Source organism: Fistularia commersonii, chromosome 22, assembly GCF_037954325.1.
Source record: "Fistularia commersonii isolate RoL2024-O1a breed Wild chromosome 22, RoL_Fcom_v1.0, whole genome shotgun sequence".
Lineage (NCBI taxonomy): Eukaryota > Metazoa > Chordata > Actinopteri > Syngnathiformes > Fistulariidae > Fistularia > Fistularia commersonii.
The window spans coordinates 10,847,434-10,875,392 of record NC_141305.1 but is presented as its reverse complement, the minus strand read 5'-3'; the positions used below and the strand labels follow the sequence as shown (position 1 = coordinate 10,875,392).

At 42.2% G+C, this 27,959-nt stretch overlaps 1 protein-coding gene across 5 annotated transcripts in view; it reads right to left on the bottom strand.

Annotated features, from left to right (window-relative positions):
• Nucleotides 1-27,735, bottom strand: part of sema4c (sema domain, immunoglobulin domain (Ig), transmembrane domain (TM) and short cytoplasmic domain, (semaphorin) 4C) — a 96,415-nt gene extending 68,680 nt beyond the window's left edge. For 3 of the 5 annotated variants that reach the window (XM_086169729.1, XM_086169732.1, XM_086169734.1), the window contains exon 1: nucleotides 27,182-27,735. The gene's annotated coding sequence lies outside the window, so the exon portion shown is untranslated. Of the gene's footprint in view, nucleotides 1-5,756; nucleotides 5,889-27,181 lie in introns of all 5 variants that reach the window. The other 2 variants (XM_086169731.1, XM_086169733.1) reach the window with 1 other exon arrangement.
• Nucleotides 27,736-27,959: the final 224 nt, after the last annotated feature.

The window sequence follows — 27,959 nt, the reverse complement described above, 5'->3', positions numbered from 1 at the left end:
AGGAGCAAATTACTTTGAAGGCCATCGGTAAAAACGTCTGAAATGAAATATGCTGCTGCTGCCGGCTGAAACGCAGATGCTTGCACGCGTACAAACGCACACATATGCATGCCTTCACACACGTGCGTGTGCACACACAAGTATGCAACAGTAAGGCAGCATGCTGGCCATCTCTAGTGGATTTTTCCTAAATAAGAAAGTCATCCAGACCTCAGCTTTCCACTGGCTTCATCCAGAAGAACACAGCAGCCAAAACTTTGTGAGGCTACACACACACATACACACACACACACACACACACACACAAATATAAATATGCATGGTTCCACTCACATCTAAACGCACACCAAAATGCTTTCTGGGGAATTCACACACACGCAGACACACTTTAGGAAGGCCAGAAAGCTTGGAGAGGGACAGACAGGTAGAAGGAAAGGGGTTCTAAAGTTTAAAAGCAGGATTTGCGTGCGCACAAACACACACACACACACACACACACACGGTGTCAGCCCGTTTGTTTGACATGCTACAGAGTGAGAGACTTTGTAGAAACCAGCCAGCCATTTGTGAATCAGCAATGATTAATGGTTAAAACTTGCACTCTCTGAGCAGATCGCCCGCTCGCTTTTAGTGAAAAAGTGCGCGTGCACGTGAGAGGAGGTGTGAGAATCTGCGTCCCTCTATCGATGTGAGTAGATGCATGCAGCCTTCACACAAGCTGTGCCCATCAGTCCCAATTGTGAGAGTCAGAGCTTTTAATTGCATTGCACCTAATTTGACATTGTCAAAGATGACAGCACCAGGATGAGACGGAAAAAAAATTGGGCAATGGTGTTCCCGTCACTTCCCCCAATCGGCCTTGACAGAAATACAACTCTGGGCTCCGTTTGATCGATGCACAAGACAACGCAGTGGGATGCTAATCACATACAGAGGCTGGAACTTTGAGTATGTGCCAAAGTGTGTGGATCACCCTCGAACAGTACATGTAACTGTGAATGTGCACGCCAGTGATGGCAGCTCTAATCAGCAGCAGGATTGGAAGAGGCATGTGGCAATGAAGCCCGACAAAACACCTGCCAGTCTCAATTAGAGGCACAGAGTTTCCGAAATCCTGGTTGATGACACACACACACCTACAGTCCATCCTGGTGGGGATGAGGTCGAGGTCAAGGTAAGTAACACAGATGCCGTTCCTTAAAAAAACAACAACACAAAGATAGAGCCACGGAGGCTGTGATTTACATGGTAAAATTACAAGGAGCCTGAATTTGCCTCGTCCATTATCAGTACTAAAAGCACACTTGCCTCATTTCCCACCAAGATCTGTCATAAGAGCCGCCCATCGATAATAAAGTGAGAGATTGATAATTCAGCGTGCCATAGTATGACCGATATACAGATAATGGCATAGCATTTGTCTTCTTCATACTTTGCCCTGTTTGTGAAATATGGGGTTCTCGCACCAATCGTGCTTTGAAACATACAAGACGAATGGGTTACGGGATGAATATTGACATTCCATCAGTGATTTTCTCTCTTTCTAAATCCTAAAGGTTCTGCGTGTTATCATTTGGAACCAATACAGTCATTAAGAAAACAAGATCTAGACATTTTACAGCCCGCAGGCCACATCTGGCCCGTTATGCTTTTTTATCCAGCCACCCAAACAATTTTCTTTGAATATTTTAATAAGTATCTTCAATCAATATTGTATTAGAAACTCCTTAATTTTTCCTTTTATTTAATTTTGTGTGGATCATTACATACAAAATAATGTCGGTACATTTAAATGATCATTATGATTTTAATGTTGAAATAAAATGCCAAAAAATGTTAATATTTCATTTAAATTTTTCATTTTGTTCGATTTAGATGTTGGCCCATGCATAAAAATTAAAAAAGAAATAGTTGCCCAATAATAATTGCCTACCCCTGAACTAGAGGAATGGTTTGTTTTAGAGGCCCACCATATGTTCTCAATGGGGCTTATGTATAAAGTATAAACAAATAATCATAACCCATTAATAGAGGTCGTTAATTAATTAAGATAGAGTAAACATTGCGATTTCTTATAATGAAAAATGCAAATTTTTCATCCCCCCGGGGGTCCACATCTTTCAAACCCCGGAAACTGATGATTCCGGCTTCTAATTTCTTTCAAAAAACAACCTATTTGTCAACGAAATGGAAAACTGTTGCTTAGTTGGATGGCAACCGGTTTGCTATTTTCATGGATGCCCTTACATTACCAGTACCGCAAGAAAACACACAATTTGCCAGCTCTAAACTTTGTAACTGCAGCCCGCAGCACGGATGCTATCAAAGCCTCTGGCACTGCATGTGGCCAGCATGCACATAGCCAGAGTTCCTGGCTGTGTGAAGAACAGTCTAAAATTCTATTGTCTCCACACAGTTACAAAGGAACCCCCCCACATTTGTTGATGTCAACAGATAAAGCGATACTGATTGTCATATTTTCAGTGAAGTGGGAGATACACGCTATCATCCATTCATTTCCTGTATGAAATGCAGAGCCTGCATCGATGCTCGTGGCAACCGATGCTGGTTTGATCTGTGATTATTATTCTCACTGTGCTGCGGCCCTCAGGTGTGTAGACTTAACAAAGAGAACACACAGCAGGGGAATAAAAATGTTTACCCGCATATACCTATTACACACAAAATACCTTTTAACACGAACTACACAAGTTTCAAATGTTTTGAAAGCCAAGCCATAAAGTCGACCCATGAGGACAATGTCCATTCAAATGCATTTTCACCCCAGTTTTTGACCTCAGGCACTTCTTTGTGATACAGTCTTGCAGTATATGTTGGGAAAAATAGAGAGAAATAGAATGTGGTGTGTGCTCGGACCGGGTGAACCATGCGTGTGCATGCATGCATATGTTTGTGTGCATGTGTGTGTGCGTGCGCTGTATGAGTGCTCTGTTTATATAAGTGGGAGGATGTGATGGTAAAGCACAGGCTTGGATCCTGGCCTTTTGACAACAAGGCCCAGGGCGGTGAGATTTATCTCAATATTTGTCTCATAAAGGAGAAAAGCCAAACAAATCCCTGCTGCAAGGACACACCCTCTCACAAAACCTGTAAAGAGTCTCGGGTTTTTCTTTTTTTTCTTTTCAACTTTTTTGCTTTTACAGACAACTGCAACTTTTCCCATCACACGAGTAATATGCATCCCACAAAAGTGAAATATGAGATAAAGTAGGACAGATAGAAAATAAAATACTTAAAATGTTTATTTTATATATATATTTAATTAAAGCATTGATCTTAAGATGAAGATAAGGATCTTGTTTTCTTTGCTGCTTATTATCCTCCATAAACATCCTCTCTTCTGTCATTATAGAGTCTTAGGTATCTTCTAGTACCAAGGAGCAGAACTGAAAACTACCACTTTATATATGTGAAGTAGGCTCAAATTAAATTATGCAGAAATAGAAATACAAGGCTCCTGGGAAGAACGAGGGCTCTTGTTTTCTTTTTGAAAACACAGTTTTATTTATTTATTAATTATTTAACAATGGTGTTTACTATACACATTCTTCTATATACAATAATGTGATTTTAGACATTATTTTCTTTCCTTCATCTGCCAGCTAAAATGAACGTCACCCTTTATAAATAGAAATGTAATTAAATTATCACTGGTTATACTAAAGGCATCAATGACTCATAGCGGAGAAGCAATATGTAATACAAGAGGCTCGATTAGAATTATACAAAGATATTACAATGACTTAGTATCTTACTTAAGAACTATTTCGGATCTCGATTGGGTTCCAAATAACAATAACAAAAGCGAAAACATCACGCAGTTAAAGCTATTTTTTTTGCTTGACATTAAACAATTTGTGGTCAATGGGATTTTCTACAGTCAGTCTTGCTCTTATGGAATAAGTGGGCAGGAATATTCTCTTCATTGATTTCCTAGGTCACCGGTTTTTCAAAAGTTCAACATATTGGAAAGTTGTGACCAGAAAGAAAAGATTAAATATTAATGTCTCCATGCAACTGACTATGTGTGAGTCTTCTGCCACCTCACACTATGCGTTACTGATGTTCAAATTGTCGCTCGCTTGCATCTGGCCATGCGTGCATGTGTGTAGGTGACACTAACACTGTGAGCCCCATGCATTATCTAATTACATGGCGCTTCCAGACTGCAGGACGACCCCGTCCCCAGTGGCCTCTGTGTTTCTTTTGGTGGTGTGGACAGAGGGCAAAACGAGGGCTTCCCTCCCCCCTCCATGGTAACTGCCAGGCCCCAGGGGCCCATTGCTCGGTTGGCTGTCCCACTCGGGCTCCATCTCCTGCCCGCAGGGACAGATGTAGAGAGGAACCAGACAGCTAAACAAATGAGCTCACCTCCTACAGCGGACATGCACTGAATGTGAAGTCAACCTTGTTTTGCTAATCCCGAGTCAACGAAACAAAAAAAAAAAAAATCCAATTTTGTTTTAGAGGATCAAAAACTTGTCAAGACATGTTTTCTTGCTTTCTCTATCCAGAAACAGCATTTTGTTCGACAAAATCAGACACTGGCTTTAGATTTTCCAGTCAGTTACTAGGAAAATTTTGGCTGACAAACATGAGCTTGCTTCAGGTAGTGCAAACAGCCCTGAACTGACCTAGTCATATAAAGCACTTAATTTTTTTTTACTTTTTAGTGATTTTCTTTAATAATTAATAAACCCCTGATGGATTTGATGCTGCCTCAAATGCCTACTCCCATGATAAATGCTAGCATGATTGCATTCAAACCATAAAAAATAGGACACTGTTATCGTGGCTATTAAACTACTTAAAGATATAGAACTGTATTTTCTTCATATTCTTTAGGTTTTGCATTGAAATATAGCAGCTCTTGGATTTGTCTGTTAAAGTATGAAGCTATAGCCCAGAGGTTCAGATATGACAGATATTAATCTTCCCATCGAAGTCATGACAGAAAGGCAATAAGCATATTAAAAATTGACCTTTTTTGTCATTCATCTTGCAGCAAGCAAGCAAGCAAGATTTACAGCCGCGTTGTTGATAAGCTTAGATGCTGTGCAATACAAATAAAATAGTTCTCTTCTCTATTCTTGTGAGGACATCTGTTCTTAACAAAACGCACTGCAGGTGACTCATGTCTGCAGATACACTATTTAGCCCGACATAATGAAGCACATAATCACATCTAGGGATGTTGAAACACAGATGAGATATATCAAGGATTATCCCTGTCATACCCCCTCAATACATATGCACACAATAACACACAAACACGCAACTGAGTCTAAACAAGGGTCTGTGACAACCACAAACTAGTGCGACATAATGCAACACAATAGAGGAAAAGTGAATTAAGTCTATGTTTAGATATACACCAGAAATATTCTCAAAGTAATAATTATTCAGCCGGATTATGGGATAAGAAAGAAGGATGGAAGAAAGAAATACCCTCCCAGCAGCCCCAGCTGAGGTCATCTTTATTAATAAACCCCTGTCAAGGAACACACTCACATCATGCACCTCCTTCACCCCCCACCTCTGCGCTTCATCCCAACACCTCAGTCTCCCCTGCACTTTCCTCCATGAGAAATGGCCATGTCAGAAGGACAGTGCACATCTGTAACCACAGACACATACAACATGGCCTAGAGACAGTATGTCAGTAATCTGTCAGTGGGTAACTGTGCAGAGAAAATGTGTATGTGACCGTGTGCATGTGGTATGTGTGTGCTTGCCTTTTAGTTTGTGGCACAAAGTAGACGAAGAGGAGGCCAGGGAGACAGGAAGCTTATTCCACATACTTGCAGAGAGACACACTAAGAAACATGCCCGTGCTCATTTGTTGCCCCTGACAGCAGTCGATGTGCCTGAGGACGGAGAACAGGTGTGTGTTGAGTGTGTGTTAGGGAGAGGCAGAAGGAACATAACACAGCTGAAAATCTACATCAAAATCTGCAAGTGGGCACAAGTACAGTATGTGCAAGTTGTTACTGATCTACCCGCTTCTCAAAACTTTGCAGTTTCTCCAGACGAACTCAATGTTTGGTAAACCTGGCCCCCGACGACTACCAGAAGTCACGTGACGTGGAAGTGGCCCTAGGTGATCTCAGCTAACCCTTGATCATTTATCACAAGTATCTGTCTTTAACAGCATCAAGCCAGGTGGCCTGTCTGTTTATAGGCACTGAGACAGAAACCAGCGGCACCATGAGCCAGAGCAGGACGCAATATTTAGGGGTGATTTGCTGCAGAGACAGATGCTTTCATGAGGCATAACCAAGAGGTTGGAGTTATCGGTTTCAAAATCTTATCAGACATGGAGTCTTTTCTATCAGAGGGAGAGCACTGTGCCCTATAATCAGGTTTCAATTAGAAGCATGCAGGCTGTTAGAAAAACGCCCGCAACCAATGATGATGTATTGGTGGTGATGGTGATGCCTTGATTTTGCTTTCTATCAGACACAAACTGTAAACAAATGCACTAGAAGCTGATGGTTTTATTTATGAGTTCCTTAAAAAGGGGTTCAGCCCTTAGATCCCTAAACAGCTAATGAGGAGTTCCCATCATGACGTGCCATCACTCTTTCATATCCATCCAGAGCAAACCGACCAAATAGAAGGAAACCAAGTTTATGAAACACAACGTACGACTTGGAGTTAAAGTACATACCAAACTTATTCGTCTTGAGCCATTGGCTCCTCCACTTGGAACTCAAGCAGTGAACCCCAAATTCAACCTCCAAGGGCTGTTTTACTCTGGTTAGTCCCTAGCGGGTCTGCAGGTATATAAGTTCTCCAGAGTGAAGTCAAGGATAGAAAATATCTAGTTATTTTAGTTCAACAAGAAAGCTAATGCTCATGTTGTTCTGTTACAATATCGTCTTAGTACCTCTTGAAAAATACATTGAGCTACGATAACATAGACAAAAAAAGCATGTAGTATTGCCAAAGGTACAGTTTGTATGGCTGATATGTGGGGGCATCTGGCTTTTGCTGGCATTGAACACTCATTTTCCTCTCTATTCACACCAAGAGCACAATTAGTCTGAGGCTGTGCATGTTCATCGCTGCTCACTATCATTCTACCACTTTCCACAGTGGTGTTTAGTACAGTGGAATGCAATTAATAACCATGTTTTAAATAAACGTACCAAGTTACATTGGCTGATTCCGTGTGTGACCAAATGACGTTTCCTTGGTTTTTGTGGCAAAAACATCTATGTGAATATGTGTAAAAGTCACTCCTCTTGAGTTTATTGGAATAACCGGCTAACCTCTTCTTGATGGCACTTAATCGTAAACCGTCTTATAGCTATTTTGCTAAACCAGATATGTTGCAGAGTTATTCCCAATGAAATTCAGTTACTGTTGCAAAGTACAAGAATAATCACCTCCCATGAGGTTGAAATGTTGCTTTTATTTTTTCTTTCCAAGAAATTCTTCTTGTGATGCACAGAACACACAATTTACATCTGCTTTTAATAGATTTATATTTTACTGCCAAACAAACAACTAAATACATGATCAGTCTGTCCTTCTGTATTCCCAGTTCTGCAAGAAACTATTGTTTTCCCTCTCCTTTCCCATAAATGTGTATTTGCTTGAGCGGAAATGGTCTTTGCAAATGACTGTTTTTTCAGGGCAGTAACAGACTATATATATGAATGTGTGTCTGTGTGTTATTGTGTCCAAACCAGGATATGTTTCAATAAACAGAGCAGATCACTATTTGCACTGTGAAAGAAATATGATTTGAAAAATTAAAAATTTCTCTGTAGTTAATTGGTATTTACAATGACGTTGAGGCTATTGTGTTCTTGTATGTCCTGTACTCACAAGAATCTTCTGTTTGTTGTATCACTGATTATTTGCATTGATTTCCAGCCATATTTTCATATTGACTCCTTAGTGAGACTGAATTGTGCTTAACTGGTCTGGGGTTTGGCGAAGTAAATGAACCCTGGATAGTTTTGTCCCAGCAATTATTGCAGATATAATGTTACAACAAATCTGACAGGGCAAAGCAATTTCATGTAGACATATGGAACATTTAATTAATTTTGGAAAGTTCCGTGATCCACACAATATTAACTGTTGATGATAAAGAGGAATAGCTAAGTAAACAGTCTAAAATACATTCAACCTGCTTAAACAGAGTCTAATTCTAACCACATGTTTCTATAAAATTGCAAAATAGCCCATGAGTTTTTTGTTTATTTTCCATATCGATATTGTATTTCTTGTTTATTTTATTTTGGTGGCATCTGTTACATGATCATGATATCACACTCACAGGTACACTTCAAATCCATTCCATTTACTTCACTGATGTTAACAGCAGTCATCTCATACACTTTATGTCTGACTGCATCCATAATGGTGGTAAAGCACACCCTTGAGTTTAATATTTCAATGATTGGTTCGTCCGCAAGTATTTGCTTCAGCAGAGCCACATTCATATATATATATGTGTTTGTGCGCACGCGTCCACAAATGTGTATATACACAAACAAATATTTATATATATACATATGTACATCTAATCACTAATACATTGCTGTAACACTGTGCAGTACATCATTGCATTAATGAATCCCAGCATGCGGCAGTTTTCCTTTCAAACACAGTAGGCTATATTTTACTAAATCAAAATGATGTGACTAGATAAATTATAGGTCGTATGAGATCTCTGAGGGAGCACAGGAAAAGAACATGTCACACATTTCGACCTTAGACGATCATCTTGCTCAGTAAATGTAGAACAGCTGGTAGATTTCACAATTCGTTCTGGCTAGGCTGCATTTAACATTTGGTTAAAAAGCAATTTCTTTTTCCACCTCAAAAAAGTGGTTTTATGGTATTTTTTCCCTCTCTTGAATGCATCTGGTTGAAGCAATGAATAAGAGGACGCACGCACCAACCAGCTGATTTTTGAGGCTGCTGTGCTGGGAGAGGGAGTTATGCAACTTATTCACATCAAGACACTTCTGCTGCAGTGTGTAATTGCATGTCTATATCTGCTTTCAATGACTGTTCAAAAATAGATATGAATGGATTCCAGCCATTTCCATATCGCTCAATGTGCTGCAGCTCGCTAAACAGTAAACAAGTAACAGCCAAGCAGACACCATGACTAACAAGGATTATATCACCTCGTCATGAGATCACAGTGGGCCTGCAGCCAGTTTCTTGATGTACTTTACTCTGTCAGGACTGGGATGAGATGGGATGGAACCCTGTATCCATTTGCGGTGTTGTCCTATTTGGACTAAGGGGAGTAATAATAGACACTGGGAAACCATGTTAAAGTGTAATTCTGCCAGTTCAATACAACTCTAATTGCTGTCATGTAGAAGGCACAGCTTATCACTTGTAGCGATGTGCAACCTGTAGCAAATGTGTGTGTGTGTGTGTGTGTTGAAGGATGGATGCTGTTTAAATCACCTGATTGAAACAGCAGATTGTCAACAGGTTTTGTATAAATCAAAGATTTTTAATGTAAAGTCTCAGCAGACGAATGCCTTTTCATTCTAACCGTTCTTTATTCATGCAAGTGTCAAAACTTTGGTGAAACTGCCTTTACAGCATCATGTGACGTTCAAAAAGAACCATTCAAACGAAACTCTCTGATCGGGGTTACGAGCTGCTTAAGGCAATTTTGACTGTAATTTTTTTACAACACAGTAACAGTGAAACTACTGAAAACAAGAGCCATAGATACACTGTAATTACAGCTTAGGACGAAATAAAATTAGCTCAACATTACATCCATTCTAACTTCAACCATCTGACATCATGTCAAAATAGTCACTTCATTATAATTCGGTTCCATTCATCAGCCACTCGGAATAATTTCTGCGATTAAGAGGAATATAACAAACCCTAAATATACTTGAAATCAACCTTTTCTGCTCGGTATTTAACTAGCCCTTAGTCCTGCCAACATAATGGGCTTCACAAAATAGCAAAGTACAAACAAACTGCACTGATTAGTTGGATGAGAAGGAGAAAATGATAGTAAGAAAGCTCTTTTTGCAATGAGAGGATAAATTTTTTTCTATTTTGGTACAGAACATCAAGTCAAGAAAATGATACATATAAAGCCCATGCTTCACCAGCAAAAAAACTAGTAAACTCAAAGTTTGCGGAGCTTAAGACGGTAACATTAAGATATTTGTGTTCGTTTTTAAGGGTGGATCATATTACAGCTGTCATTGGGCCAGAGGTGTGGGTTCACTCTGGGCTGGTCGGCAGTTGATCACAGGGCCACATATACAGTAGAGACATAAAACCGATCATTCTCTAGCTCACATGTCTGGGAAATTTTGGGTCTCCAATGAATTTCTTGTATGTTTTTGAACTGTGGGAGGAAATAGATGAACCCGGAGGGAACCCACGCAGACACGAGGAAAACATGTAGACTCCACACAAAGGCCCCCTGTCGGAATCAAACCAGTGACCCTCTAGCTATGAGGCGGAAGAACTAATCACTGTGCCGCCAAGCAGTTAAGCAAAAAAAAAAAAAAAAATCACGATTAGCCATGTTGGAACTAAATTATGCCTCACCAGAATCCGCGATACCCAGTTACCCTACCCACCATATCAGGCAATTTTGAGAACTGACTCTCACCGGATCGGTAACTTTGGGGCTAAAAACACGTTTCCAATTTCAGAATGTCAGACGTCTCGGATGCTTTGGTGGATTCGACGCAGAGAAATGTCCGGATTCATGCAGGGAATCTGCCGACACAGACCGCAGTGCCATTTGAATGTCATCAACATAAGAATCTGTCTTCAAGTAAAGACGCTCACTGGTAGCTGGCGCATGCTGTTAGTCCTTGAAGCAAACGGCTCAGCCGTCACTTTGTGATGCAGAAATGTAGATGTGTGTCAGTACCGCGAAATAATGGAAGCTACATCTGTGCATCACCAAACCCAGAGGTGGGTTTAGTTGTTTAAACAGCTTGTGAGCATGCAAATACAAATTAGCATTTCTATAAAGGTTTTATCATGTTCAAGGCAGATTTATTGTCACTTTCTTTTGCATTATTTGATAATTGAGAGACATGCTGAGACATTCAAAGGAGAAAATGCTCCAAACAACTCTAATTTGAAATAGGGGTTATCTAAAACCCCACTCAGATCCATAATTTCACAATAGTGAAACAGAGACTGACGCCTCTCTGGCCCTTTAAGTCAAGTTTAGAGGGAGAAAATAGGCCATGCTATTGCTGCAATGGAAAATAAAAGCGGCAGGGTGTCTGGGTGGCAAGCAGACGGGGGTGCGGGAATGACAGCAGTACAAGGAAGTCGAATAAAGTCTGCAATAAATGAAGTGCAGAGGAGGCTGTGGTCACCGAGCACAAGTCAGAGGAGATGGAGACATTCATAATCACACTTCCTGCCTCTGTCTTTTTCATTTTCTTACAACATCAGAGATATTTGCCACTTTCCACTGACTATTCTCTATGTGTTCTACCTTTTCCTAGTTGCCAGTTGCCGCCACTGTGTCTCACCATCAGTTGAGACACTTTTTTTTCCCAGGAATCTTTAACATTTTTGAAAACACTCACACTGGCTTTCTCTGTGAGATATTGAAAAGTACATTGACACACTTTTATATAAAGGAAGAATGTTAGCTTGAATAAATGAATAAATTCTGCCAAAATTTAGTCTGAGTTAAATGTATACAATGGGCAACCCTCCAATTAGACAGTTGGTGGTTTTATCAGCGCCTCCTATTTGCATGTTGAAGTGAACTTGGACAAGGCGTTGAACCCCAAGTTGCTCCCAATTACCTGGTGAGCGCCTTGCATGGCAGCTCTGCTACCATCAGTGTGTGTCAATAGGTTGATGCTGTATGTACAATGTTGTGAAACCACTCGGTTTGAAGGCATTTTACACATTAAGTTTTAATACGCACCCATAGCATGAGAATTTAGAAAGGCATAAGAATGCAGTAGAAAATACTTAACTGTTCTTTTTTAAAAGGACAGTCGGTCTCATGGAACTCCAAACATCATTGCAACATATCTTTCCAAATGTGGTTGAGAAATTAGATCTGACTAGATGTGCAGAGGTTTGCTTAGCTTAATGCAGCCTTTAGTTTAGGCTCTTTTAAACCCATAAACTTTTTTGTTTATTATGACAGTGCTAGTGTGATGTCACGTACTAGTCAGCATACACACCCACGGAAACCTCAAAGTTTTGGGTTTTTACAACAATAGCTAGCTATATTTGGTTGAGACAGTGGAGCCGACAACATTGAGGCATTAAGTCTTCTTATAACACCAATGGCGGCGCTTACACCCACTCTCAAAATTAGTCATACCCAAATGTAATCCTTCATAATTTAAGAAGTGTGTCACATATGAACTGTCAATTAAATGTTTTAGTTCATTTTTAGCATTTTAACAACAATCTGCTATGACCACCAAGTGGCCACTCAGGGAACTGTATCTTCTCCCACTGGATACTGGAATCAGTTTTCAACTACGGAGGTACAGAAAGAAGAAATAGACTATGAAACTTGTATCTTGCGATAGATACACAACCCTCTTCCTGGTTATGGTGAGAGTTGAGTATAGTGTGTGTGGCGAGTCGCGACACAATTGCAACTTCATGCATAGCTCATGCATGGGTGATGATCGATATACTATTACATACCATTTTTCCCATCGATACTGCAAAATGCATCTCTGAAGGGGGAATGTAATGCAGTGAATGTGACGCTGGTTTAGAAGTATGTGAGAACAGAGTGTGATAAAACACATCGGAAATGCATCAGCTCTTGTGTTTGTTGATTCAATCATGCAGCCCCTAATAAACAAGGACGGAAATCCACAGTCCTTCTCACGCTGGCCAGTCGTTCGTTTGTGATTCAGTCCTGTTAGCTTGTGTGTATGTCTGTGTATGAAGGCGCAAGCAGAGAAAGACAAATTTTGATCTAGAAATCCAGTTATCCTTAAAAATAACGGTCACTTTCAGTCTCTCACACACACACGTGGAAATACACAGACACGCACAAAGTTGTGAGTACAATACAGAGTGGCAAAGGACCAAATATACACCACTTCAGACAGAGAGCATTAAGATGCATACAGGTTAACAAACACCTACAAGCAGACACAAAGAAAGCGCTGCACAGACTCGGTGAAACAAAGGCAAAGTCTCAGACAAAGGAACACAAACATTAAATCAGAGACAAGAGACACGCGCACTGCGACAGACGGCGTGGGTCTGACAGCATGCAGCAGAGCCACAACCGAGAGCGTGATGCGCAAAGCGGCCTGGCAAAGAGCATCACTTTCTTCATATGCTGCGAGTTCTGGCACGACACTCTGCAATGGCGGGACACACTGCGATGGCAAGCGCAGCTTCAGAGTGGGGACGGTTTTATACGCTGCATAATACATGGGGCGTTCCACATGGCACCTCTGCAGAACAAAGCAGAAGTCTGCGCAGGTGCAAAATTGAAATCAGACACATAAGAACACACAGCAGCTGAGAGCTCAGGGACTCACACACACACACGGGTTATCATGATAATTACATGAGTGCAAACATTCTGAATTCTGACTCGCCTCTTCACTGAAGTGCTTTGCCCGCCTGCTTTCTATTTGATACAACAAGATTGCAATCTGACAATAATCTCCCCTTTCACTTCACATTCTTTTTGTGTGATGGATACAATTAAATTCATTATATTCGCAACGGCTTCATCTTAAATTCAAAAGCTCTTGTAATTTCTAGAATACTTGATCAAGCCCTGCCCTAATTTGAAAGTAGTGAAGCTAACTTCAACATTTCTCATGTCAGAATAGTTTCTATTGTCAAGTTAAATGAACTAAAACCAGAAAATCATGTGCAACTTGAGTCTCACTCCGAAACGTTCGTAATAACAAGTATAATAAATTCAGACGGTTTACAACCTCATACTAAACGTCAAAATGATGTCCAACGACACACAATATAAGGTTCGAAAAGGTATATCATCGTCAGCACGCTTTTTTTTAGCAACGGTTTTCATAAATACAGAGTTCTATGGACTTCATTTTACAAAGGTAGATATTTAGTTGTAATACAGACACACAGTCAATGAATACAACTCAATTATCCAGCAACACATGGGGGGAAAGAGGAAGACACATATAAACACACTGTTAAGACACATATTCCCTTCCGCAATAGTAAGCAGCACCATTTTGTCTAGACAGAATCAAACAATGCTGGTGTCACACCCATTCAAAACATACTGCAAATGAATGTTGATGCCCATCCAGTATTCTCAACAGAGGTGTCCTTCCCAGCTGACTGCGCACGTGTTCTGCTCACTCAGATAATCAGGGTTTTGAATCCTCTTCTACCTCCGAAATATTTTCCAATCTTTCGCTATATTTGGAGAATTAACACTGGGGAATACAGCGACGGTAAGGTCCAAATATAGCTTACGTGACACTAATTTAAAGAGAAAGGGCCGGAAGCAAGAGCATGTATTACATAAATCTCCTCCCACATGAACACGTCACCAGGTGGCATGTATTGGCGCACTTTGACTATGACTTTGGTGGAACAGTCTATGTTTGGAATTAAACTTAAACAGAACTGAACAACACCGGCTTCTCTCTTTTTTAAAAAAGTCATTTTGGCTGGTCTGCTAAGGACTTGCGCCACCCTCTCGTGCAGCTTAGCACTGGACTTTTCTGTCTTTGTGCACGTTTATATAGACTGTCCACCCATTCATCCATCCATCTTCCCCCTGCTTATCCGGAGTAGGGTCGCGGGGGCAGCAGCTGGAGCAGGGAGGCCCAAACTTCCCTCTCCCCCGCCACATGGTACTGCTCCTCTGGGGGGACCCCGAGGCGTTCCCAAGCCAGCCTGGAGACGCTCTCCAGCGTGTCCCGGAATACCTCCCGTGGGAGGCATCCAGGAGGAATCCTGACCAAATGCCCGAGCCACCTCTTCTGACTCCTCTCTATGCGGAGGAGCAGCGGCTCTACTCTGTGCTCCTCCCGGATGACCAAACTTCTCACCCTATCTCTAAGGGAGAGACCGGCCACCCTGCGGAGGAAACTCATTTCGGCCGCTCGTATACGCGATCTCGTTCTTTCGGTCACTACCCACAGCTCGTGACCAAAGGTGAGGGCGGGAATGTAGATCGACCGGTATATTGAGAGCTTCGCCTTCTGGCTCAGCTCCTTCTTCACCACGACAGACTGGTACAGAGTCCGCATCGTTGCAGATGCCGCACCGATCCGCCTGTCAATCTCCCGCTCCATCCTTCCCTCACTCGGGAACAAGACCCCAAGATACTTGAACGCCTCCCCTTCCCCGACCCGGAGTTAGCACCGTGGTCTCAGATTTGGAGGTGCCGATCCTCATCCCGGGCTCTTCGCACTCGGCTGCCAATCTCTCAAGTGAGAGCTGGAGATCATGGCCTGATGAAGCCAACAGAACCACATCATCTGCAAAAAGCAGAGACTCGATCCTGCGGCCACCAAATCGGATCCCCTCGACGCCCTGGCTGCGCTTGGAAAGTCCGTCCATAAAAGTTATGAATGGAATCGGAATCAGAATTATAGACTGTTCAGGGTAAAAGCTACGTTGAAGTCTCTATTTGGAACATTGTGTAAAAGCGAATCCCGAAATGGTACACGGGTCTGGTTATCCAAACATGCATTCACCCAGCAGCTAACTTAAATTCAATATCAATTAATTAAATAGCACAACCATTTCCCACAGGGGGTGAGAGAGAAATTTGAGGAATTTAATCCCGGTACACAAATCGGAGCTGTTCATTCAGGCAGAGAGATATGAGAGACCGGAATGGATGGATGGAGGGAGAAATGGGGGGCGGCTGATAGACAAATCTTAAAAAGGGAATTGGTGTTTAAATCTCTTCACTTTGCCTACTTTTAACTCTTCTCTGCGGAGTGAAAAGGAGAAAAAGCAAGATCAGCAGATAAAGTGAACAGGACGGAAAGAGAGAGTAAGCGTCTTTGTGCGTGCATATGTGAGTGTGTAACTGAGTTTGTGCAAGTAAGGAGTTCATCAGCAACCCACCATCTTTCCATATTAGCTTTATTTTTTTTTTTTAAAAAAGGAGGCATTATTGATTTTTGACACGTAGAGACAGAGCGAGATTCGGGGGTATATGTGTGTGTGCCTGTGTGTTCTCAGCAGCTGGTCTGACCTCGGGCTAAAAATCATAATAAAAGGTTTGTCTTTCTCTCCTCTCTGGTGTTCTTAAAAAAAAGGCTTTGCCTAATAGGTACAAAAGAAAGAAGAAAAAAAACAACGACGCCGTAATATAAACTGTTCCATATGCCACGAGTCTATGTGTGCACAAGAGAAAACAGAGGGAGCGTGTGGGTGTGAGTGTGTTCTGATTCATGTCTGAGGTGTATGTGAGTGTGCAAATATGTGTGCAGTGCAGTGAACAATGAATGAATGTGTTAATTCAGGTGAATTTGGGTATGGGACGTTTGGGAGAATGATTTAATGGCAATGTGTGAGAATGTGTGTATGAACGCAGAAGAAGAGCCAATTTAAACGATGCGCTTCTTTCAGTCACATTAGGAAATTCGTCTTTGTCTCTGCTTATTAAAAAAACACTGTCATTCGGTGACATTCGGGCTGATTTTAGTTTACCCTCAAGAAAAACTGAGACAAAAAGTAAAAGTTGGAAATGAAAAGGTTTAATTGTTGACTGACTGCTGGTCAGCTTTTATCTTGAGAACACACAGCTTCCTGACTAGCTCTCTAATGTCTGTATGTGTGTTGCTGGTGTGGACCAAACCTGGCAACCTCTATATATCCCCCACCTATTTTTTTTTTTGTTTTAACACCGGCACTGTCTCTGTCTTTCCTCCCCGTGTCTTATTTTTGCGGCTTCGTCCCACGAGCATTACAGATCTCTCGTTCTCTCTCCCTCCGACACTCCCTCTCTCTTTCTCTCTTTCTGTCTATTTCAATGCCCCTCGGACCATCAGGCATCCTGAAGAAAGCAGTGAACTGGAAAAGAGCAGCAGGAAAGTGGTAGCTGTGGTGATGGTGGTAGCGGTGGGTGGGGCAGGAGTGCCACCAGATGGGGTCAAAGTTCAGACTCCAGCAGGGTAGAGATGGAAATGGGGGCAAACATAATAGCCTGTCTCTCTCTCTCACCCTCTCCCAAACACACAAGCCAGATCAACACCCCAGTAACAGCCCTTTTACAGCTGCAGCTGGTGGCACAGCTGGGTAAAGGCGGGGGCGAAAGGCTGGACTAACAAGAGCTAACGTTGAGGGCTTCGCTAAACTAGCAGTGATGCTTTGGTTTTATGGGGGTCTCTTTCTCCAAAAGTTAGACTTTAACTGATAGCCATGAATTTTGAAAGTCTCTATTCAGTTTCTGCTTTTATCAATAAGTAATTATGGAACAGCGGTTTACTTAATAAGACGACGCTTGATATAAATATTTACTAGAAGTGAAGTTTCATGAGTTTCAGAAGTAGAATTCTCTGTGATGTTGCTACGATCAGATTTGAGAAAAAGGATTCCGGCTTTCCAGACCTGCCCATCTCTAACAAGCTCCTCATCAGCTACCAGTGATATGGCATAACCCGAGTTGTTTTAGGAGCTCTAAATCGGACATATATGACATATGGGTTATATTGTTTGGGTTTGAAGATTGGTCAACGTTTGTCTTCTGCTTTAGTGCCTTGTTAAGATGGACACACTGCATCTGAAAGTAACTGACAGACTAAATTAAGCACATTACCATATCACTGTCCAGAGGAAACCAATAGAATCTTCATTATTGATTTGGTCGTTTCATTAACCGATACGAGGGCTTTGAAATCAGTTTTATTGGAAGTAATAAAATCTGTTTAATAAATTGGTGGGAAACAGTTGCAGTATATTTGGTCCTAATTGCTCTACTTTATTGCATAATATATACATGTAGAAGGCTCTGGTTAGATTTGAGAGCCCCCAACCCCAAAATAAGCAGCCTCTATATTTGTCATAAAAACAAGCTATCGCAGCTCTGTTGCGGGATCTAATATCAATCTATATGGTTTGTTTAGCTGAAGTTTAACATTCTGAGTGCTGCTCTCTGAGTCCTATCACGCAAAAATATGCAAAGCTGATGAACAGGCCGAGAGGAGATGGCATTGCTACCAAAAAAAAAGGCATGTTTCCATTCAGGTTTGCGTCACGTGATCAGCCTGTTGTTACATTTTCTTTTGCTTTCAAAAAACTGTCGTTCCTCTCAAATCTTTCAACAGAGGAACCAAAAGGAGTCTCCCTTCATCAACTTTGAACACTGTATTAGCTGCTTCCTCATGAGGAAAAAGAGCAGTGACTCATAGATTGGTATGAGTTGTATCACTGGGATCCATGAGGCCAAATGTCATTGGTCAGTCAGGGGGCAGGACATGGCTCTCCTCCTCAGCATACTTTTTAATCATATTCTACAAAATGAGAAGAGATACATCTGAGGAAAAAAACAAGCTCAGGGCAGATAGAGGACACAGTATTTCAACGATTATTGGTCATTCTCTTCACATGTGTCACAAGGGCCCTGTGGTATCAGAGGGAAACGCTTGCTCAGTGGAAGTACAAATCACACTTGTCAATTATGGATTTTCCAATCGCTAAGGGTTGTGTAAACATTCTCATGGGAGTTGCTAGTCTGAGTTTCCCTTGTACTTTTAAGTGCACTTTGAATTCCCCTTCAGAGATGCAACATTGGAAAAACATTTATATTTAATTTAGGAGCTGCTAAGTGTTAATTTTGATTTTCCAAGGGGAAAAACCACACCAGACAGACACAGCAGGAAATAAGCAAGAATAGATTTCACTTTCCCAAACCTAAGTTCTTTCAACACACTAGTTCGGGGAAGTTTTAAAAGAGCTGCCATGTAGGGCCCCTCCTGGTCCTGATAAGCCTTCATGGGCCCCTGTGTAGTGCCTACCCTGGAGAGAGGCCATTAACCGGCCGCGGCTCTTTCCTGGATAAGCAGCAGCTTACCAGGCTGTGAGCCATGGGGCAACTTTTTATTGTCCACTCCAAACTTTTACATGTGAGGCGATAGCAGGGGAGGGGCTCTGTAAGCTGGATGCGGTACAGTGTGTGTGTGTGTGTGTGTGTGTGTGTGCTCAAGCTGCAAGCTCCCGGCACTTCCTGCCTGCTAACGGCCAGTCCCACAGTAGGGAGAGAGCTCCATTGGACCAGAACAATGGCAAGAAAAAAAGGCAATCATGAAAACAAAATACTGTTCTGTAGTTAGCATGTATAGAGGAGGTGGCGACCTGCCTCACCTGCATTACATGCCCTCCCCACTGTCCAAATCATCAGCATCATTAATCCCCACCCCGCACCCACCAATCGGTTCACACAGACACTCTAACAAACAATCCAGTACAGTGGATTTTCTGTCATCTAGTAGCTCGGGCACATTTGTATGCACTATTCAGGAAACAATGCATAAGCCGTGTATGCAGAGGCAAACAGTAGACAATAGGAACCTCCGCATTCACCATGGCCCGCACACCTTTTGTCGTACCACCCTAATAAAAAGAGCACAATGTTTTACAAAAACGAACAGTGGACACCAAGCCCCGAAGCCATCTGCTGAGTCAGGACAAGCAAAACAACAAGCAGCCGTTAAACAGAAGTGCTGCCTTGGAAAGCATACAAATGCGATTCACGGTGACCCTAAAACACAGTTGGCTCAATCATAGGGTTTGTACTTAGCTTCGGAGAATTTCAACCCAATTTTATTTTACTAACTGCAATCGTAGCCAAAAATGGAGAGACTCAAGAATCACAGTGATCTAGGACAGATGAGCCTGGCTGCTATCCGATGGGAAGAAGTTATCGGAGAATCCGATCCAAACCTTTCCTCTTTTTTGGCACAAAGGCCAAAAGTATAGATTGATTAAAATGTCAGGTTTTATAAGGTTTGTTAACTGTTTATGAAGGTCTTGATGACAAAATTAATAAAATTTGCGTGCCTAATTTAAAAAAAAATTACTGAAATTAATTAAGAGCTAATGGCGTGATGGATCTATTCCCTTAAAAACGAAGGCTTAGCCTTTAGCATGAAACCAAAGAAGGAATTAGTCAGCTTTCCAGTAGCGTTAGGCTAAGCAAATCGAATCATTTCACGTGGCACCGGCTTGCTAAACCAGCTGTTACATGACACTGCAATTATGGTGAAAACGTGCACTTTTAGTTTATTGTCCTATTTTCATTCTGAACTCAACTTGACTTTTCTTCAGTTCTTAAGGAAGAAGCATGAGTGGCAACTACTGTGTATCCCAGCTCACATTTAAAGTTTCACACAAAATGGTGTGGTTCTTGTACTGTAAATCGAAAGAAACTGTTTTCACGTTTCATCCTTTTTCTCGGGTAAGACTTAAACAATCTTTTGAACACCAGGACTCCTGGTTTAAATAATAACGGGGATGAAAAGGGATGCGGAGACACATCAAGAGTGAGGCTGGCCAGCAGCAGATGGTCAATAATGGTCAGATACTAACGAATAAGCAGGTCTGGCCTCTCTTCAACCGCCCTAACATTCATAAATAATGCAGAGGACCTGAACCCATCTAGAGGGGCTCCACATTTTCTCTCCTCTAAATGCCTCACTGATTCTTGAGTGGGTCATCAAAAACAGCAGATCAACGGGTTGAGGCGGCAGAGTTGAGGTTTAGGTGTAAAGCCTTTGTAAAAGTGATACATTCCAGTTGTCTTACTGTCAACCAGCATCCCACCATGTTTCTGTTGTACCACATTTAAGATATGCTTGAACGTGATGTACCGATCCTTTCACAAAAATACAGTTTCAGAAATATACTGGGACAAAGTTCACACGTTGTGTTTTATTCTAATATCAAACACTCAAGTCAGCAGAAGAAATATATCTATACACATACACGTATACAGCACATTAACTTAAAGCTGCTGGTGTACTTTACACTGTGCCAACGCGCATTTGCTCATTCTCTGTGGAATGTGATTTCTGTCGAGGTGTTTAAGTCTGACTGGCAAAATGATTTGACAGATATAACAGAATAACTTTTGCCGAACAACAAAAGACCAGCCTTGCAGACTTGTGAACCGTGCGACCCTGAAAACGACTAAAAGTGTTCGTCTTGGAGAAACGGTACTAACACACAAAAGCCAATACAATTGTCTCATTGTCATCTTCCAGTATGATACATCACTTTAAATCATTTGCATGTATAATTGTTTGGAATTCTCTTAGCTGGCACAAACATTTTAAAATTAGCGGTCTGTAAACTTTTAACTTCAGTTACTTTCAAAGTAGACAATGTTAAAAAATGTATAAAAGGCTGTCGGTCAAACCCAGCACCATTATGCAAATGAAGGTGCAATTTCCTGCCGAGTCAGGAGCTATGGACTACTCTGCATCTGCTTATTTGTTACTTTTCCTTATCAAATTTGGACAATATTTCTCCCAAACGCTACTCTAAGATGTTTAAAATGACGTTGCTCAGATTGAAAGGTTGGGAAATTGTGAGTCAGAAAAGAAAGGCTGAGTGAACACAATATTCTCACTGAACAGGCAAGAAGATTGAGGGCATCCAACACAACTTGCTTTATAGATTTGCCTGTATGAACATCACTGTTCACCATATTGGGTTTTCCAACCATGTGACTTTCCTGGAAAACGTCCCTCCTCCCCAAGGGCTTACTTGTTCATTAATTGGCCTGAAGCGGGGTTGCATCATTCATAAAGGAGTGACAAATATTAAATCCTGCATTGTGTTCCATATTGGGAGTGGAGTGAAGATGTGCATTTTGAAAGTGAAGCTAATGACACTTCATTCAATTTAACCTCATTGATTTGACAGTCAAAAAGCAAGAGTGAGAGGGAGAGAGTGAGAGCGGGTGAGAGAGTTCCATAATGCTTTCTGCTAGGGCACTCAGGGCACAAGCTCTATTGTTAGGGCCACCAAACGGATTACACTTCCTCCCTCTATCATAGTTTTTACTCAATATGCTGAGTATGCACTTGTCCGTTCAATTATATTTGAGCTATTATAAGTGATAAGTGCATACTCTTTGCCAAAGCACATACGACCTCATTATACCTGTTGAACTGAGCTGAAACAAGGGAGAGAAAGTTGAGAAATAGAGAGAGTGAGATACGCAGGATTCGCAAAGTAAAAGAAACAGGATGTAAGGGAGAGGGTGCAAACTCAGAGGGACAGCGAGATGCAGATGAGCAAATGTTGCTCATTTAGAAGAACTGCAATCCACTGCCAAAACCCTCTGGAAACAAACTTATAGCCTGACGGAAACGCTTCAACGGCCTTTAAAGTGCTAAGCATAGCCAGAGATTGTGAACTGCAGTGCATAAGTGTCTTTCAGCTTGATGCTACTCTCCTTCATTAAAAGATCCTTCTGTTGCAAATTAGCATCATCAATCTACTTTTACCCTTATCATTTTGGTTGCAGTGAGGCCGTCAGGTCAGATTAGCCCAGTGAGATCATAGCACTGCGGCTAAATAAGCCAGGCAAATGTGGAAAATCTCCTCATGATGGTGAAATCAGAGGACTAACTCAAAATTAGGAAATACATTGGCACAAAACTGCCAAAAATGCAAAAATATTTGCCTGTCAATTAGGGCATTATTTGAGAATCTCTATCATTTACTTTTTCTCGAGGGAGTGATTCTTTTGTTTTTATTCCCCACAATTTGCCACTTTGAATCCGAGCATGAACAAATCTGGCTGAGATTTAAAAAAAGGATTATCAATTTAATTTTTTATACCTGGGAAGTATTATTTTTTTTCAAAAAGGAAGGAGTTAAAGGGTTTTTCCAGGTCAGATAAGACAACATTGATAAGATAACTTCACTAGCATCGATAAACATACTGCGAATGTTATTCTCCGATATCTTTTGCTGTTCTCCGATATCATGTTAAATGTTTCACCAACAACTAACCAAGAGCAGAACTGGCGGATTTAATCGGTGAGATGAGTCATCTTTGGTCGCATCTTTACCTCAGAGACTGTTTGGTGATAAGCCTAAACGCAGAGACTTTAGGTAATCAGGTAACAAACTAATATCCAGCAAATAATCCTCGGCTAACTGATAGCCAATGATATAAGCTTTGATAGGAAAGGAAGAGCATTTCCATTCGATGGAAATCATACTTTTGGAAGTAAGGCAAGTAGGAATGGAAATCACTCTTGCTCTGATACTCACATAATTCGGATTTTATCCCATGCAAACTAAATTGTGGTGCTGGAAAGTCTAAATTTTTGTGGGTTGTAAGACAAAAAGTACTACCAATGATGCAATACACAGAAGAACCGCTAAGAAAACAAGAAAACAACTGTATTTGGGGGGAAAAGGTAAACATATGCAAGTAGAAATGGGGTCAAAAATTAATACATTTTAAATCCATGGGGGGTAACTTTGTGAAGTTTGGTTCGCAGCAAGTGCCGCAGACTAACTGATATTCTTTTCTGCAAGAGATGCATTATTTAGAATATGGTTAACATGAGTTGATTCTCCTGTAAGAAATCTTGATTAAACAGCATGCTATGATGCCAGTTGAAAAATTCAAACGTGACTACGTGTTAATGAACATCACAATGGCGGTTTTCCGAGGGACATCGGGAATCAGCAAAAATACTACAGGAAGGGATCTAGTTTTTTTTTTCTCCAATGCAGCTCAGGAGACACTGACGGGGGTGATTAATGAGGGCCCAACAAAGGGCCTTTCTGTCTTAAGTTGTTTCACAGAACCATCACAGGACAGGACGGGGGAGGGACAAATCAGCAATAATTTTACAAAAGGCAAGAAGGTTAACAGTTTTCTGTTGACTGGAACATCGCAACAAACTTGGGGTGTGGTAATTGTAGCATGCGATATGATAATGGCACGTTTATGCGGAAAAATGCATGAGGCTTTGGCGCGTTTGAGAGCAAATTAATGAGGCAGACCTCTGACATTTAGAGTGCACAACTGCACACATCACCGCTTCCCTCAAAACGCACACACACTTCGACGCAGTTCCTCTTGATAATGAAGGGAGACACAAAAAAAGCATGAAAACATAAGGTTCATATCACCTGCACCCTGTCTGCCAGAGCCCATTACCACGGTGTTCTTGTAAACAAGCCTCTTCTCTTCCTTCTTCTCTAAACATCAGCCTGTCCAGCCTGGCCCTGCCTCTCGCTGTTCCCCTCCAGCAAACACACACACACATATGACCCATCTGCCGCTGCTCTCCAGACCTCGTGTCTGGCCTGCCATGAACCATATCTCTGTTCAACACAAACACAAACACACACACACACACTTTGAAGCTTTAGAAAATTGTGTGATACCGTTGATGCTGCTTCGGAACACACGGGGCACGAACGGATGTGTACTCCCTTCAGCACGGCCAGATGCACCGCACACGCACGCACAGGAAAAAACACGGGAAACTCAAAGCAAATCCGCCAATGAAAAGGATTTTTAAAAGAAGAGAAATAGGAGATAGAAAGAGAATCAAACAGTAGGATTTAAAATCCTACTATTTGAAAGTTGGCGCATCAACTGCTGTGTTGTGTGGAAATACCACCTTAAAGATATTGCTGTCAGGGAATTCAAACCCAGCGCTACATATGAGTCGGTGCCTGCATGTGTGTTCCTGTACGTCAGTTACATAATCAGAAACTATCCCTTTATCACAGTTTTTGCCGTGCATTCAGCTGTGCACCATGGGCTCCGTATCTGTTGCATTGACGTGATGCATGTGACACAGTGATGACAATTAAACACAACCAGAGCAAACAGGAGACATCTGGTGCGGGGACGATGTAACGGCTATGATGTCATGTTGACCCTTGGGTGTCAAAACTCACAATTTTTGTCCCATTTGAGCACCAAAGCGGGAAAACAGGAGAACACAAAGATACCCTGAGGACAGGGAGTAAGGGTCGGACCGGGTTCCCAAATGAACATGTGCGCGGACAGCTGCCGATGCGCAATGATTCTTTCTTTTAAACCCACCTTCTTTAGACTCGGTGTCCAAAATAAAAAGCTATGTGTTAACTTTCAGGCATTATTTCAATGTTCACAAACAAGATTTTACATGCGTGCGCAAGCACAAGGATATCGTCGTGTGTCCAGGCTTCAGGCTTGTGCATCGAGATGAAACACACAAATACTCACACAGCGTGAATATAAATGACACATTCAAAGAGCTCCATAAGCACATAATATGGAAAAGCTGCTTTGTGCACACAAACAGTATCTGTCTGGGTAGCAGCAGTGGAAGCAGCACACGGGTGTATGATGCATGTGGTCCTTTGTGTGCATGACTGCAGGCTCTTTAATTGTGTGTGTGTGTGTGTGTGTGTGTGGAGCATGAGAAGTTTGTGAGGGAAACTGGGAAAGAGGCTGTCCGACCGGATGTGAAGTCCATTGTCTGTTCGACAATGAAGACATCGAGCAGCAAGAGTGCTGCGGCTGTCTCAATGGAAGCATTAACATCTGGGGCCAGAGGGCTGCCGTGTGTGTGTGTGTGTGTGTGTGTGTGTGTGTGTGTGTGTGTGTGTGTGTGTGTGTGTGTATTTGTGACTGTATTTGTTCTAACTGCATAAGATAAAACTTGATTTAATACTTTTTTTTGTCCGCCCAAACCTAGATATGAACAAATCTTCAATTATCAAACAGGGTATTTCTTTGACACTCAACTCCAATTAAAGGTAATCCAGTCTGTCAAATCAAGGATTATGTCTCATTTGAAAGTTCTACGAACTCGGTTTTACAAATTCAAAGGTTAGCGGAGTGAGTTTGGGCCGGATTATCCTCCATTACATCCATCGGTGCCAAATATCAACGCCTGCCAAGCGCCTCAACTCTTTAGACTACTTTCATTAATCTCCAAGAGGCAAGGATGACACACACAAAACGTACGCGCGTTCGAAAAATAAATAAATAAAAACAACTGTGAGTAATTTTATTGAGAATTTACAAAAGCGGGGGGACGGATTGTGTAAGACGAGTATTTTATCCGCTCTTCTTCCTCCATCCCATCCCTTCCCACATGGCAGTAAAAAAAACCTCCACGAAGTCTCTCAGTACCCACTGGGCTCCCACTCCCCCTGCGCTGTCTGTTGGTTAACTGGCACTGGCACCATTCAGCTTGTAAAAAAAGGGGGGGGGAGAGGGGTAGCCCCCCCCCCCCACACACACATACACACACATACACACACACACACACACAACCACCACCTCTTAAAGCATAACCTTTTTACGCACACCCTTGCTGACTGTCCAGCGTGGAGCCCCCACTTCCACTTCCACCTCCACCACCAGTAATTTCAATCATCAGTCATGTGAGGCTAATACTTCATTTAAGGCTGAAAAATGAGAAGAGGAAGTGGAGAAAAAAAGCAGTGCTATCTCCAGTCTGAGGGATTACTTGGGCCACGAGAGCTTCATTTTGAAGTGTTCAGCAGAGATTGACTGCTTTTTTTGTGAAACAGGAGTTCGATGACCCCGGGACTCCTGGAAACTATCTGAATATTCAAGCCTTCTGAGCAAGAATCACAACACTGTGTCTGCAGGATACTTTATCACGGGGCTGGAAATATATATCACAAAAGACAGCTTCCAAAAAAAAAGTTCAGAACAGGAGCACAAACAATGAAAGTTATAATGACGTAAAGGTTGTTTTCCCCTTGGGTAGAGGTGGTTTTGTAGGGATGTGTGGGGGGGCAAAGGTGGCGCACAGAGAGGATAGAGCACTTTTGTGTGAAAGTGGAGCAGTTCTAAGAGAATACAGAGCAAAGAGTTCAAGCCTCTCCAGCTGCTGCTGTTGGTCGCACTGCGCCGTGTTTATACTGCGCGGAATGGAGATGGAAGTTGCACCACAATGACCCCCCCCCCCAAAAAAAAAGCAGTCCTGGCTGGAGTGTGGGGGGGTTGCGGGGTGGGATGCGGTCCTATCTCCAAACGCCAGATTTCTAGGGGGGAAATAACGGGGGTCGGATAGTGAGGCGGGAGGAGGGGTCTTCGTGGCAACAGTTGGGGATCCGGGATCTTCTTCTGCTTCCATCGCCGATTTGATTTCCAAGCACTGCGCAGCGACGCAACCTCCATTACGCAAAAAAAAAGAAATAACGGGAACAAACTTACCTGATTCTCTTGCCGGTAACAGACAGTGAAGATGATGGTGATGGTGGCTACGATGATGCCGACTGAGAGCGCGTTCCTTTCCGTCTTTCTCTTGTGGCAGAGCTCGTATCCTTGCTTCTCTCACCTTCTCCTTTACCTCGGTTTTGTTTAATTATGAATTAGAGTTACAAGTAATTCCACATCTTCATTACTGTCAGACGATTCCCAGTTTTCTGCCCAATCCGTTTTTTTTCTTCCTCTTTAGTAAATTTCAAATGTTTGGACAATCTGGAAAATCAAGCCATATGATCCTGTCATTCAGTTTCTACACGGGAACTGGCTCTCAGCGCAACTCCCTCCCAAGGCTTTGTAACACGAAACCAGTGGAGGAGGAGGAAGAGGAGGAGGAGAAAATGAGGAAGAGGAGGGAGAGGAAGGGAAAATTATTCCAGTATATGGGACGGGTGAGATAGAGCTATCCGCGTCTCTGTTTCTCTCCCTCTATCCTTGCGCACAAGTTCCAGCAGTCCGGAGTGAACAGGCGGATCGAAGCGGGTCTTAGCGCTGCGTGGCCGTGCCAGTCTCCACTGGAAATAATGTGGCGCTGCAGAGTCTGTCTCTCTCCCTGTGTGTGTGTGTGTGTGTGTGTGTGTGTGTGTGTGTGTGTGTGTGTGTGTGTGTGTGTGTGTGCGTGGCCCCAGCCCACTCTTGCACTAGGCATCACAGCAGGGTCTGGGGAGGATTTGAAAAAAAGGCGCACGTCAAGGTCTCCGCCCATTAACCTCAGAACAAGGGTCCT